Source organism: Gossypium hirsutum, chromosome A03 (assembly GCF_007990345.1).
Source record: "Gossypium hirsutum isolate 1008001.06 chromosome A03, Gossypium_hirsutum_v2.1, whole genome shotgun sequence".
Lineage (NCBI taxonomy): Eukaryota > Viridiplantae > Streptophyta > Magnoliopsida > Malvales > Malvaceae > Gossypium > Gossypium hirsutum.
In genome coordinates this window covers 28,817,559-28,834,592 of record NC_053426.1, presented here as the reverse complement: position 1 = coordinate 28,834,592, position 17,034 = coordinate 28,817,559, and positions in this window count along the sequence as shown.

Genomic DNA, 17,034 nt, shown 5'->3' with positions numbered 1-17,034 from the left:
GAAATTTCTAAGTTACCCAAGCCTAGCCGAATATTTTTCTTGCTTATAGCAGCCCACACTTTCTTTCATTTCACATTTTCTACCCATTTTCACAACTTTTACAAAATGGTCCCTTAAGCCATTTCCATGAAAAACTACTTAGTAAAAGTTGTTTACTATCCTTTAAACTCTCATATTACTCAATAAATCATCAAAAAAAAAGCATCTCATGCATGGGTAAATTTTTGAACATGAACCCTAGCTTGAAATATGGGTGGAAATAGAGAGAACATGTTACGAGGATCTCAAAAACATAAAGAACATTAAAAACGGGGCTAGGGAATACTTACTATCAAGCTTGAAATGTTGAACCAAAACCCTAGCTATGGCTAAAGAGAATTTCGACAGCCACAAGAAAGATGATGGCTGATTTTAACTATCTTTTTCCCTTTTTATTTCATTTATTACCGAATGACCAAAATGCCCTTCCTTAATAACCTTTCAAAATTTTCCATGCATGCCCATTTTTGTCCAAAAACTTAGAAATTAGGAAATTTACTCTTTAAGACCTTCTAATTAATAATCCATAGCAATTTCATTCAAATTGCTTCTAGAACAAAAGTTTTGCAATTTATTCAATTTGGTCCCTAATTTCCAATTGGACACCTTATACATAAAATTTCCTCATGAAACTTTTATTTTTGTATTCTAGACCTCATAATAATAATAAAGAAAATATTTTAATGTCATATTTGTGGTCTCGAAACCACTATTCTGACTAGGCCCAATTTTGGAATGTTACAGCCATGGACTATCAGGAAGTTTGTCGCGTCACATACATGCGTTGTAGTTGGTATGTATCATGGTTAACAACATCGACACGAAATTTGAAATTTTTTTTGACATTCTACTATGTATGGTAACCCAACTTATTGTTTTTCAGGCATGTCGAACAATCATCTGAATTGGATTCAGATATGATATCTAACTTTATATTATCCATGGTAAAAGCAAGTCCTAAGATTTTGATCCCTATTTTGATTGCACACATCTGCAGCGAGTTTGATTACATTGTGTCCTACCACAAGGCATGGTTGGCACAGCAGAAGGAATTGTAGAAGATGTTTAGTGGGTGGGAAAAATCCTACAATGAAATGTGGCAATTGTGTCAGGTATTGGAGCAGTACGTAGCAGGTTTCGTAACCGAGCTAAAAATGGAGCCCATGTATTACAACAATCACTTGGTCCCTAGAAAAAGAGTTTTAATCACTTGGTCCCTAGAAAAAGAGTTTTCCATCATTTTTTCTAGACTTTCAAGCAATGTGTAACTACATTATGATATTATAAGCCACTTGTCCAAATTGATAGCACATTCCTATATCTTTCGCTGAAATGCCGAAAGCTCAAACTAGCCTTTCCTTAGCTCGCAGAAGGTCCTAATGAATCCAAAGCTTCAACAAAATAATTCACACAATAACACAATCAACAATCAGCTAAGGATTCACCTTAAAAATAAAAAACATAAGCCTAAGCTATGTTCTCAAGTAACCAAAACCTTCGACACATCAAACTTAAAACCTAATTATCTCAGTCTATACTCAATCATTTTTCCTAAAATTGATTCCATTCATCTAATTATTCACCCACGACTACTTCTCAACCTTTAAACTACACAAAACTACCCAATTTATGCTATCAAAAATTTTCAACAAGTTATGGCTATTTTCAAAAAAATTAATTAAAACCCAAGAAAGTTTAGAAGCCTTTAAATCTCATCAAAAGTAATTGAAAAACACTTTGAAACCACGCTTTTTCCCAAAATCCCAAAATACACCATTAACGACCAAATTTTTGGCTTTTATTTAAAACATGCGATTCAATAGCTAAAAACTAAGTTTTAAAGACTAAATAACATTAAAAACTAATACAAAGATGAACAGTTACCTTCAATGATAAAAAACTGAGCGTTTGATCAAAAACATGAAAGCTAAACAATGGAGAAATCTATGGTGTTTTTGGATGTTTTTCTTGAAATTCTATGGAGGTTTTTGGCTTAGCTGCTGATAGGAATCAAAAGGATGAAGGTTTAACAAATAAAATTGAAGGAGAGAACTTGGGAGAGCAAGGGACGACAACAAGGGGTAAGGGAGATGGCTAACGTGACAATAAAATTGTAGATGGGGATATTAGGTTGATTTCAAAATTTTGGTAAAACAGCTTCATAAACACAAAATTTTGACCTTTTTATAAATCATTCCTTATTTTAAAATTGAAACCTTTTAAGTATTTTTTTCCAAAATCGATCTGATTTTCAAAATGCCATAGACAAAAAAAATTAAATAACATGCTAACGAAATTTTTGAGCTCACTAGTGCTAAAACCCCTAAAATACCCTAAAACTCCTAGGTCTTATTTTGGGGTGTTAAATTATTATTTACGGGATCCATGAGGAACTAATCATCTGATGGCGGATTAGGGAGTGGATGTGAGAATAATTAATTTCTATGTAGGGTTTCTTGGTGGATCAATTTTTTAGGATAGGAATAACATAAACCCTAGGAAGTCATCTAGGTGAGAATTAACCTAAAATTGATATTGCCTATCCGTGGACCCTTTACCCTAATCCAGTCTAGACTGTGAGGTCGAGAGATAAGCAGTTCTTGTCGACTCATTAGTTTAGTGGAAGATTGAGAGATCTTGATAGGTTAGCGACTAGTTAATTGAGTAGAACCTGAAATAGGAAATAGTTATGACCACTGAAGCGAGTTAGTCTCCCATGTTTAGATTTGATTGAGTCAACATATTAATTCTTCAGTTTTATTATTTTATGCAATTTTATTTCTTCTCTTATAGAAACAAATAGGTTTTATTTTATATTCATCATACTATAATTTATTTAAATTACTAATTATATCTCTTTACATTTAGGTTAATATTAATTTATTACTTGCCTCCTTTGGGTACAATCCTTGGAGTACTCACCTACTTCATTGTAAAACTATATTACAACTTAACCCGTATACTTGTGGACACCACTTCAATTCCATATTTTTAGTAGCAAAATTCATACTCCTAGTATTAGTACAGTAAGAGGTGGTCATTTTTTTGGCGCTGTTGTCGGAGAGGCAACACTATTAAATTAATTTTATTTTTTTGTGTCTAGTAGAATAATTAGGAAAATTTTAAATTATAGATATAGTTTTTATTTTTATTTTTACTAAAATTTTTATTTTTCTTTGTGGTTTTAGTGTATGACCCATACTAGGGGAACAACTATAAAGCCATCCACTGATTTAGAAAGAATAATTCGTATAAATCAACGGTGAGAAAATTTGCTCTTTGACGACCCTGACAAAGCTAACATACAATATCTACCACCACTATTACAACTACCGTTAAACCTACCACTGGCATGAGAAGAAAGAACTTTACGAGATTACGCACTACCAAATCTATAACAACACATTTTTCAGTGGTGTCGAAGATGGTGGTTTCGGGGTTAAAGTTTTAAAATAGTTGTTAACTCCATTTTAGTAACTGTTTCAGTCGAGGTAAGTTCGTATAAGGATTGAAATCATTATTTTCTATTTTAGATGAATGTAAATAGATATTTATGCTATGTTTAAAGTTAATTGATAAATGTGTGATAAATTATTATTATGGATCAACTAGAGAAATTAATCAAATTAAAGGATATGTGAACAATTATTAATATGATTGGTGAAATTACATTTGGTGATCAAGAATTATAGATTGCCTCTTTAAATGTCAACTTTGATTAAGGTAATTTCATAGTGTTTTGATATGTAAATGTAAATATCTTGTTACTATATCATTGTTTGTTAGTTAGTTGAATATATGTTTAAGAAGTTTCATTTATTATAATTGGAAATCGATTATTACAAATGAGTACATATGAAAATGAATAGCTGATGAAAGCATTTTTGTGATTTCACACTATTGATATGAATGAAATGGAGTTATTGTAAATATAAGAAAATGATGAAGTGCTTCTGAATGATGAATATGTATAAAATTAAGGAATTTATGCTTTATGCCTGGTTGAACGTAGTAAATGCTTAGGATACGATTGGCATGCCAATAGGGTTAGTATGCATGCTTGTAGGGGATTACACTTTGATGCCTTTGTTTGCATTTTGGTGTCTTTATTTGCACTTCGATACCTTTGATTGCACAATCGTGCCTTTCTTTGCACTTTAGTGCCTCTGTTACGCAACGTTGATGCTTCTAGTGTGGTGTAGTTACCTGAGTATCCAAGTCAAGTTACTAGTTCATTGGGCTATGAAGTAATGGAATTATAATTTATTTATGGTCTTATATATTATGGCATATTTATAGTGTTGGTAAGTGAAAGATATTTTAATGAGTTTCTTAGTTACATGTTTGGGCTGTTACTTTTGAGTAAATGTGATTTATTATATAAAAATTCATTTGGAATGGAGGTTGTTTTAATGTATTTGGATTGAAAAGGTAACATTTGAATTATGTGGATGAATGATTTATATAGTGAAATTCTTTTCATGATTTGAACGGGTAATTAATTCTTTACAACGTATATGACTATATGGAATGATCTATGATTTAAAATAAATATATGGAATAGATTATAATAATAGTTAAAAGAAAATGAAGGCATATGGTAGTTATATGATAGATAAATGGTGAAATTGAAATGCTTGATATGTTATATGCCTCTGTTGGGTTGGATTTATATGTGCGTTGCTTTACCTACTAACCTTGTGAGGTATGGTGTATAGGAAAAGGAAAATTTGGCCTACGACTAAATGTGATTACTCATGGTTGATTAATTTAATGCAATTGGTAATGTTAATTTCCTTTATATGAGCTTACTAAGCACTAGTTGCTTATATAGTTGTTTTCTTTGTTTTGTAGATCATCGAAAAGCTCGAGCTATTGGAATCTTCGTCGGAACATAATCACACTATCCATCAGTCCACTTTGATAGCTTTTGAATATATTGAAATGGTTATAAGTGTCATGTATAGGGTTGTATGTCTATTTGGTTTGTATTGGATTGTGCCAAGCCTTAATGCTTTTGTTGATGTTTTCTATATGAAGTGTATTTATAAGATGTTAATAGTTGTGCATGGCCTTTTGAAATTAGGAAGGAAATGATTGATTGAAATGTTTTTGGATGTGGGTTTTTTTTTGCATATTTGAAGTATGCTAAATGATTGACCTTATGATGTTAAATTTATTTAGGATAAGTGTTTGAAATGTGGTGCCTTTGAATGACATATTGGTTAGAATATATAGGTTGGTTGAATTGGTATGTTTTGTATATGTTAAATGTGTGTTTTGGTATGCAAGTAAATGTTTTGAAATAGCTTGTTTTAATGGTTAAATTTGGAGCACACGGTCTGGGACACGAGCTGTTACATGGCCGTGTGCCACATAGGTCAGCTCACATGGCCGTGTCTCATTTATATTTTAAGTATAGGTTTCACACAGTCCAAGACATGACCATGTGTCTCAATACAGTTTTTCACATGATTTAACACATGACCGTATGACCCTATTTTGAATATAAACACGGGCGGACACGAGCTGGGACATGACCTTCTGTCCCTACTTGTAACACCCCGAACCCGAAACCGACACCGGAGTCGAACACGATGTGTTAACTGACTTTAACCCCTTATAAAATTTATTTTCCAGACACTGCCCAATCTGTGTACTAGTCGTTTTAAAAATCATATCTTGAGTTTCGTAACTCGAAAATCAGTTTCGTAATTTTTCCCAGAAACTAGACTCATGTGCCCATCTATGTATTTTTTTCTAGAATTTTTGGTCGGGCCAATTAGTACAGTTTATTAGTCAAAGTCTCCCAAGTTGCAGGGGTCGACAACACTGACCTTTGCCCATTACGCCTTGGATATCTCCCTGAACGGGGCTTCAATACTGATGCCGTTTGTTTCTATGAAAACTAGACTCAGAGAGGAATCTGTACATATATGGTACGACCCCTAATTATCTCTGGTTAATTTATAATGAATTTCCAAAGTCGGAGCAGGGAATCCAGAAACCGTTCTGGCCCTGTCCCACAAAAATCTGATTATCTCTTAATATACTGCCCATATGATCTTTTCGTTACTTCCTCATGAAAACAGACTCATCGAGCTTCCATTACATAATTTATTCATCAATTAATTCCACTCCTACTATTTTTAGTGATTTTTCAATCTCATGACACTGCTGCTGCCAGCATCTGTTACGAAAGTAACTAGGTCCATTTCATGCCTACCCTTGATCCAACTCAATCGAACATTCGTGCCATTTTCGCATGGCTTAAAGTTTACATGCCAAAGTTCAAACACAACGTAATAGCTTATACATGCCAAAATGTTCTTCTAAGCCAACTAAGAAGAAAGTACCAAAACTTGCTATCCGGTGTGATGACTTCGATGACGGCCTGACCCCGCAAAAATAGATGAGTCCAAGCAACCTATAATGGGTGACAAGGAAACACCGAGTGAGTTTATAACTCAGTAAGTCATAAGCAATGCACTACCATCCATCAATAACATTATCACAAGAGGAAACAAAATGGAACGAGACAATTTACTCCATCCATACCGAACCATACCATAGTTCCTCCAACCTATCGATTCAATTTCATATCAATTCATGCATTCACATTCCATATACTCATCAATAGGACATTGAAGCATTTTCATAAATCAATTTATTTTCGTTACAATCAAACGACTAAACGGCCTTTCACCCATCCTACGATAAATTTTATGTACGTGACTTCAAGTATAGTTGTCACATAGGTTCAAACTTACCGAGCTCAACACCAAGTATAAGCATAGCACCTATTAGCCATGTACTCAAGACACTTACCCGATCCGCTGTCCGCGATCGACTCAATAGTGTCGCACACATAGTGTCCATAATGATTCACGAATGCATATTGAGTCCGCACACTCAGTGCTATATAATCAACTCGCACACTTAGTGCTACGTAATCAAATCGCACACTTAGTGCTACATAGTCAAACTCGCACACTTAGTGCCGCATGGTCAATTCGCACACTTAGTGCATCATATTCATTTCGCACACTTAGTGCAACATAGTCAAATCGCACACTTAGTGCTGTACAATTTAATCCCGCGCACTTAGCGCCAATCTCATGGTCATAAATGGTTATACCCGCACGTTTAGTGCCGAGATCAACAACTCAGTACATCTTACCTCTTTTCTTTTCATTCAACAATTTCATCATCACATACGTACATGCATATATATATGTATATTTATTCATTCCATTCAGCATCAATACATAAACATTATGACCATTTGAAATAATACCAACTACATGCTTAATGACTTACCTCGTGTTGGGTAACACGGTTCCAACTCGGCTACTCGATAACCTTTTCTTTGCCTTTGCTCGATTCACCTCCTTTAACTCCTTGAGCTAAATCAATAATTTAACTAGTTTAACCATCTTGCTAAACATTCATTCTTCAATTGCACATGCATATGTATGTTTGTATATTCGGCAATGACAATGGTAACTTAGCAACCCTTAATTTAACTTATAATTGTTCGTAACACATTTAAAGCATCCACTCCATTCCATCATTTTAAAGCACATACATTACTCAATATTATCCAAATTCACATTCGGCATTTCCACAAACACACATGCCGATTTCATTCACTCATCTCTAATGTTAATTAAGAAATGCCGAATGTCACCAACTAAATGGCATACACACACACCCACATGTATAAAAGTCATCCACACCACCTATAGCTCATTCGGCCTTCACCCTTACTAGTTTTTCCCATTCTTTTGTCGGTTATATATACCTAGTCCTAAGGTAGTATCACGAATGGGCTTACATATATATATGTATATATATATATATAGCCGAATATGCAAAGCTTAACTCAACATCACATAAGCTCCTAAGTGATGGCCGAATATGTATATCTATATATATTCATCAACTATACTATTACCTTTAATTTATCTAATCACACAATTTCATCTCATGAATACTTGACCCATTTCTCACAAAAATGAAACAACAACTAAAATGAACATCCCATTTTTACCCCATATGGCCGATTACTTCATTAGTTACCAAGCTAACAATTCAACAATTTCAACCTCATTACAACCTCTACCTATCCAATATAACATGAACACAATCCTCCACCCCTAAATTAGATTCGACAATCACTTAACCCCTTTAACCTCAACTTTCAAGTTAAAAGCAATTAACCACTCACCATATCCTACATTACTATCCATTTTAATGACATTAACACATCTACTAAGAGTTTCAAGCTTCTTGGCCGAATTTCAACCTCAAAATCCTAAGTCTAATCTATAGGATGAGTAGAATTTGAACTAACCATCTCAAACATGCATAGATTTTCAAGAATCATTCAATACATACCTCATTCTAGCCATCTTCCAAGCCAAAATCCAATAACCAAATCTCCCTTCCTTCTCCTCACTCACGGCAATAGCCAAAGAAAAAAAAGATGAACACTCCCTCTTCCCTCCTTATTTTATTCATCTCTTCCTTTTTAATTCCTTTCTTTAATTTATTTTAATTTACTTACCAATATTAAATAATAAACAACATAAACTTGGAGGAATGGAGTCATGCTTGGCCGGCCACTTATCAAGAATTGGGCACTTTGACATGCAAGTCCCCTTTTTCTTCCACATGCACTAATAGGTCCTCATGCATTGACCTATCACATTTTAAAATTTTCTCATATAAGTCCTATTGACTAAATTCACATGCAATCGACTAAATCGAAGCTTGAAATTTTCACACATTCATGATTACATATTCTAGACAATAAACATCACATTCAAACCTTTCGGTGACTCGGTTTAGCGGTCCCGAAACCACTTCCCGACTAGGGTCAATTTTGGGCTGTCACAACTCTCCCTCACTTAAGAAATTTTCGTCCTCGAAAATCTTACCGGTAAATAGGTTTGGATATCGTTCTTTCATCGAGCTCTCGGGTTCCCAGGTTGCTTCCTCGATCCCGTGTTTGAGCCACAACACCTTAACCAACGGAACCCTTTTATTTCGCAACTCTTTCACTTCACGAGCTAGGATACGAATCGGTTCTTCTTCATAGCTCAAGTCAGATTGAATTTCAACTTCTGAGGGATTAATCACATGTGACGGATCGGATCTATAACGTCGAAGCATTGAAACATGAAAGACATCGTGAATCTTTTCAAGTTCATGGGGTAAAATCAATCGATACGCAACTGGACCGACTCGTTCGGATATTTCGTATGGCCCAATGAATCTCGGGCTCAACTTGCCTTTACGGCCAAATCTGAGTACCTTCTTCCAAGGTGACACTTTAAGAAACACTTTATCTCCCACCTGATATTCAATGTCCTTTCGTTTCAAGTCCGCATATGATTTCTGACGATGTGTGGCTGCCTTCAGACTTTCACGGATTACCTTTACTTTCTGTTCGGCATCTTTAATCAAATCAACTCCGAAAATTTTACTTTCACCAAGCTCGGTCCAAAACAATGGCGTACGGCATTTACGACCGTACAAAGCCTCATAAGGTGCCATCTTAATACTTGATTGAAAACTATTGTTGTAAGCGAATTCAATCAAAGGTACATACCGTTCCCATGAACCACTAAACTCAAGGATGCAGCATCTCAGCATATCCTCGAGTATCTGAATTATCCGCTCGGATTGACCATCGGTTTGGGGGTGAAAAGCGGTGCTAAAATGCAGCTTGGTACCCAAAGCTTCTTGCAATTTCTTCCAAAATCGTGAGGTGAATCTCGGATCTCTATCCGACACGATAGAAATAGGTACTCCATGTAATCTCACAATCTGAGAGACATACAGTTCGGCTAGTTTATCCAATGAAAGATCCGTACGCACGGGGATAAAGTGGGCCGACTTAGTCAGCCTATCAACAACAACCCAAATCGCATCCTTCTTACTTGCGGACAATGGCAGTCCGGACACAAAGTCCATTGTGACTCGGTCCCATTTCCACTCGGGTATCATGATCGGCTGAAGTAACCCTGAAGGCACTTGATGTTCCGCTTTCACTTGTTGACATATTAAACATCTCGAAACAAAGTCGGAGATGTCTCGTTTCATACCGTGCCACCAATACCGACGTTTCAAGTCGTTGTACATTTTCGTGCTCCCCGGGTGGATTGACATTCGGCTACAATGGGCTTCGTTCAGAATCATCGGAATGAGTTCCGAATTCCTTGGAACACACAAACGACTTCTAAACCTCAAACAACCATCATCATCAATCTGAAACTCCGATTCCTTGTTCGGAACACACTCAGCTCGTTTTGCAACCAATTCATCATCGACTTTCTGAGCTTCACGAATTTGATGAGTCAATAATGGTTTGGCTTTTAATTCAGCTACTAACACATTGTCAGGTAGAACAGACAAGTGTACATTCATCGCTCGCAAAGCAAACAGTGATTTCCGGCTTAAGGCGTCCGCAACCACATTAGCCTTTCCCGGGTGGTAATCAATGACAAGCTCGTAATCTTTCAACAACTCAAGCCAACGTCTTTGTCGCAGATTCAAGTCTCGTTGAGTCATCAAATATTTGAGACTTTTGTGATCCGAAAACACATGGCACTTCTCACCAAACAAATAATGTCGCCATATTTTCAATGCAAACACAATGGCGGCTAGTTCGAGATCATGGGTCGGATAATTTCTCTCGTGTGGCTTCAATTGTCTCGACGCATAGGCCACAACTCGACCTTCTTGCATCAATACGCAACCCAACCCAAGTAGGGATGCGTCACTATAAATGGCAAACTCTTTACCCGATTCGGGTTGCACCAAAATTGGAGCTTCAGTCAAATGAGTTTTCAGTTGATCGATGCCTTTCTGACATTTCTCCGTCCATTCGAACTTAACATCCTTTTGAAGTAGCTTCGTCATTGGTGTGGCTATCATCGAGAAACCTTTGACAAATCGTCGGTAATAACCGGCGAGCCCTAGAAAGGTCCGGACTTCGGTAACATTTCTCGGAGGCTTCCAGTTAAGTATGGCTGAAATTTTGCTCGGGTCAACTCGAATACCCGATGCGGATACCACATGACCCAAGAAGCTAACCTCTCTTAACCAGAACTCACACTTACTGAACTTAGCATATAACTGCTTATCCCGCAAAATTTGCAACACTAGCCTCAGATGCTCAGCATGTTCGGTCTCATCTCTTGAATAGACCAAGATGTCATCAATAAACACAACTATGAACCGATCCAAATACGGCCTAAAGATCCGATTCATCAGATCCATAAACACCGCAGGGGCATTAGTGAGCCCAAACGGCATCACTAAGAACTCGTAGTGACCATACCTCGTTCTGAAAGCAGTTTTGGGTACGTCCGAATCTCGAATTCGCAACTGATAATAACCCGATCTCAAATCTATCTTTGAAAACACCGATGCTCCCTTTAATTGATCGAACAGATCATAAATACGCGGTAACGGATACTTATTCTTTATCGTCACTTTATTCAGTTGACGATAGTCAATGCACAACCTCATGGTTCCGTCCTTCTTTTTCACGAACAATACTGGTGCACCCCAAGGTGAGAAACTCGGTCGAGCGAAACCTCTATCCATCAATTCTTGCAACTGAGCTTTCAACTCTTTTAACTCGGTTAGTGCCATACGATACGGAGCGATCGAAATTGGGGTAGTTCCAGGTACAAGCTCAATGCCAAACTCTACCTCCCGAACAGGTGGCAAACCCGGTAACTCTTCAGGAAAAACATCCGGGTATTCACAGACCACCGGCACCGATTCGGGTTTCTTTTCTAACTCCTTGTCATCAAGTACATACGCGAGGTATGCTTCGCACCCTTTCCTTACATATTTCTGGGCCAACATTGCTGATATTACAGCTGGCAACCCCCTTAAGTCCGCAAACTCAACTCGGATTATTTCGTTATTTGCGCACCTCAAATCGATAGTCTTGCTTTTGCAATTCACAACCGCATCATGCGCGGTTAACCAATCCAAACCAAGAATAACATCAAACTCGTCGAACGGCAAAAGCATCAAATCGGCCGGAAAACAGGATTCTCGGATTATTAGAGGGCATCTCTTACACACTTTATCAACAAGTATGCATTGACCCAAAGGGTTTGATACTCGAATTACGAGCTCAGTAGACTCAACAGGTAGAGTCTTACTGGTTGCTAAGGTTTCGCATACATATGAATGAGTAGAACCAGGGTCAATCAATGCAATCACATTAGTATCAAAGAGAGTGAAGGTACCAGTGATGACGTCGGGGGAGGATGCCTCCTCTCGTGCGCGAATGGCATATGCTCTAGCAGGAGTACGGTTCTCGGCTCGATCGGCCGTATCAGAGGCCCCCCTCTGACTACCACCCCTGCCTCCTAATATTCTCGGTGGTCTACCTCTAGATGTCACTCCACTAGGTCTTGCACCTTGAATCTTATTCTTCTCATCCAGCTCCGTGCAATCTCTAATGAAGTGGTCCTTCGAACCGCATCCGTAACAGGCCCTGCTAGTAGACTTGCCCCAACATTCACCTAGGTGTCGTCTTCCACATTGGGGACATTCAGGTTTCTCGTGACGATTATTGCCTACACTAGCTACCGAAGCAGCTCGGGAGCCCATCGATGGTCTTGCCCTGATGGAAATTCCCGCAGTCGCCCTCGACTTATTAATGTCCTCCCTGAACTTCTTTACAGCTGAGAACGGAGCTTTACCCATCGATCTTTTACGATAATCTCTAGCTTCAAATTCAGCCTTCCTCTTCTCCTTTCCAAGTTCTTCCGCCTTGCAGGCTCGTTCGACTAGTGTTACGAATTCTTTTATTTCCAAAATACCCATTAGTAGCTTTAAATCTTCATTCAATCCTTCCTCGAATCTTTTGCACATAGCAACCTCATCAGCTACACACTCCCGGGCATACCTACTGAGTCTTACGAATTCATGTTCGTATTCAGATACAGTCATACGGCCTTGCTTGAGTTCCAAGAACTCCTTACGCTTCTGATCAATGAACCGTTGGCTAATAAATTTCTTTCGGAATTCCGTTTGAAAGAAGTCCCAAGTTACTCACTCGTTCGGGACTATGGAAATCAAGGTCCTCCACCAATAGTAGGCTGAGTCTCGCAACAAAGATACAGCACATTTTAGACATTCGTCGGGTGTGCATGACAATTCATCGAACACCCGAATGGTGTTATCAAGCCAGAACTCGGCCCTTTCGGCATCATCAGTTACTATGGCCTTGAACTCCTCGGCCCCACGCTTCCTAATCAAGTCTACAGGTGGCTTACTCAGCCTCACAGGATCAGCGACTGATGGCATTACAGGCTCTTGGGGTGGATTATTCAAATTTGGGAATTGTTGGACAGCCGGGTTGGTTCGGGCATATTGCGCGACCCACTCATTCATCATGGTAAAGAAGGCTTGTTTAGCCCCCTCACCTTGATTATTCGCAGATGACTGAGGTTCAACAGGCGGCGTCCCTTGTGCAGGAGCAGCCGCTACGCTCTCAACGTCATCCGCTAGGGTTCTTTCCTCACCGGGGTCCATTTACTAATCAAAACAAAAACATCTCAACCGTCAGAAGTCATCACACATTTAAACATTAACATTCGGCATGTATAGCTAGACTCATACGCGCTATGGTAGTCCTAGAACCGACTAAACCATAGCTCTGATACCAATCAAATGTCACCCCGAACCCGAAACCGACACCGGAGTCGAACACGAGGTGTTAACTGACTTTAACCCCTTATAAAATTTATTTTCCAGACACTGCCCAATCTGTGTACTAGTCGTTTTAAAAATCATATCTTGAGTTTCGTAACTCGAAAATCAGTTTCGTAATTTTTCCCAGAAAATAGACTCATGTGCCCATCTATGTATTTTTTTCTAGAATTTTTGGTCGGGTCAATTAGTACAGTTTATTAGTCAAAGTCTCCCAAGTTGCAGGGGTCGACTACACTGACCTTTGCCCATTACGCCTTGGATATCTCCCTGCACGGGGCTTCAATACTGATGCCGTTTGTTTCTATGAAAACTAGACTCAGAGAGGAATCTGTACATATATGGTATGACCCCTAATTATCTCTGGTTAATTTATAATGAATTTCCAAAGTCGGAGCAGGGAATCCAGAAACCGTTCTGGCCCTGTCCCACAAAAATCTGATTATCTCTTAATATACTGCCCATATGATCTTTTCGTTACTTCCTCATGAAAACAGACTCATCGAGCTTCGATTACATAATTTATTCATCAATTAATTCCACTCCTACTATTTTTAGTGATTTTTCAATCTCATGACACTGCTGCTGCCAGCATCTGTTACGAAAGTAACTAGGTCCATTTCATGCCTACCCTTGATCCAACTCAATCGAACATTCGTGCCATTTTCGCATGGCTTAAAGTTTACATGCCAAAGTTCAAACACAACGTAATAGCTTATACATGCCAAAATGTTCTTCTAAGCCAACTAAGAAGAAAGTACCAAAACTTGCTATCCGGTGTGATGACTTCGATGACGGCCTGACCCCGCAAAAATAGATGAGTCCAAGCAACCTATAATGGGTGACAAGGAAACACCGAGTGAGTTTATAACTCAGTAAGTCATAAGCAATGCACTACCATCCATCAATAACATTATCACAAGAGCAAACAAAATGGAACGAGACAATTTACTCCATCCATACCGAACCATACCATAGTTCCTCCAACCTATCGATTCAATTTCATATCAATTCATGCATTCACATTCCATATACTCATCAATAGGACATTGAAGCATTTTCATAAATCAATTTATTTTCGTTACAATCAAACGACTAAACGGCCTTTCACCCATCCTACGATAAATTTTATGTACGTGACTTCAAGTATAGTTGTCACATAGGTTCAAACTTACCGAGCTCAACACCAAGTATAAGCATAGCACCTATTAGCCATGTACTCAAGACACTTACCCAATCCGCTGTCAGCGATCGACTCAATAGTGTCGCACACATAGTGTCCATAATGATTCACGAATGCATATTGAGTCCGCACACTCAGTGCTATATAATCAACTCGCACACTTAGTGCTACGTAATCAAATCGCACACTTAGTGCTACATAGTCAAACTCGCACACTTAGTGCCGCATGGTCAATTCGCACACTTAGTGCATCATATTCATTTCGCACACTTAGTGCAACATAGTCAAATCGCACACTTAGTGCTGTACAATTTAATCCCGCGCACTTAGCGCCAATCTCATGGTCATAAATGGTTATACCCGCACGTTTAGTGCCGAGATCAACAACTCAGTACATCTTACCTCTTTTCTTTTCATTCAACAATTTCATCATCACATACGTACATGCATATATATATGTATATTTATTCATTCCATTCAGCATCAATACATAAACATTATGACCATTTGAAATAATACCAACTACATGCTTAATGACTTACCTCGTGTTGGGTAACACGGTTCCAACTCGGCTACTCGATAACCTTTTCTTTGCCTTTGCTCGATTCACCTCCTTTAACTCCTTGAGCTAAATCAATAATTTAACTAGTTTAACCATCTTGCTAAACATTCATTCTTCAATTGCACATGCATATGTATGTTTGTATATTCGGCAATGACAATGGTAACTTAGCAACCCTTAATTTAACTTATAATTGTTCGTAACACATTTAAAGCATCCACTCCATTCCATCATTTTAAAGCACATACATTACTCAATATTATCCAAATTCACATTCGGCATTTCCACAAACACACATGCCGATTTCATTCACTCATCTCTAATGTTAATTAAGAAATGCCGAATGTCACCAACTAAATGGCATACACACACACCCACATGTATAAAAGTCATCCACACCACCTATAGCTCATTCGGCCTTCACCCTTACTAGTTTTTCCCATTCTTTTGTCGGTTATATATACCTAGTCCTAAGGTAGTATCACGAATGGGCTTACATATATATATGTATATATATATATATAGCCGAATATGCAAAGCTTAACTCAACATCACATAAGCTCCTAAGTGATGGCCGAATATGTATATCTATATATATTCATCAACTATACTATTACCTTTAATTTATCTAATCACACAATTTCATCTCATGAATACTTGACCCATTTCTCACAAAAATGAAACAACAACTAAAATGAACATCCCATTTTTACCCCATATGGCCGATTACTTCATTAGTTACCAAGCTAACAATTCAACAATTTCAACCTCATTACAACCTCTACCTATCCAATATAACATGAACACAATCCTCCACCCCTAAATTAGATTCGGCAATCACTTAACCCCTTTAACCTCAACTTTCAAGTTAAAAGCAATTAACCACTCACCATATCCTACATTACTATCCATTTTAATGACATTAACACATCTACTAAGAGTTTCAAGCTTCTTGGCCGAATTTCAACCTCAAAATCCTAAGTCTAATCTATAGGATGAGTAGAATTTGAACTAACCATCTCAAACATGCATAGATTTTCAAGAATCATTCAATACATACCTCATTCTAGCCATCTTCCAAGCCAAAATCCAATAACCAAATCTCCCTTCCTTCTCCTCACTCACGGCAATAGCCAAAGAAAAAAAAGATGAACACTCCCTCTTCCCTCCTTATTTTATTCATCTCTTCCTTTTTAATTCCTTTCTTTAATTTATTTTAATTTACTTACCAATATTAAATAATAAACAACATAAACTTGGAGGAATGGAGTCATGCTTGGCCGGCCACTTATCAAGAATTGGGCACTTTGACATGCAAGTCCCCTTTTTCTTCCACATGCACTAATAGGTCCTCATGCATTGACCTATCACATTTTAAAATTTTCTCATATAAGTCCTATTGACTAAATTCACATGCAATCGACTAAATCGAAGCTTGAAATTTTCACACATTCATGATTACATATTCTAGACAATAAACATCACATTCAAACCTTTCGGT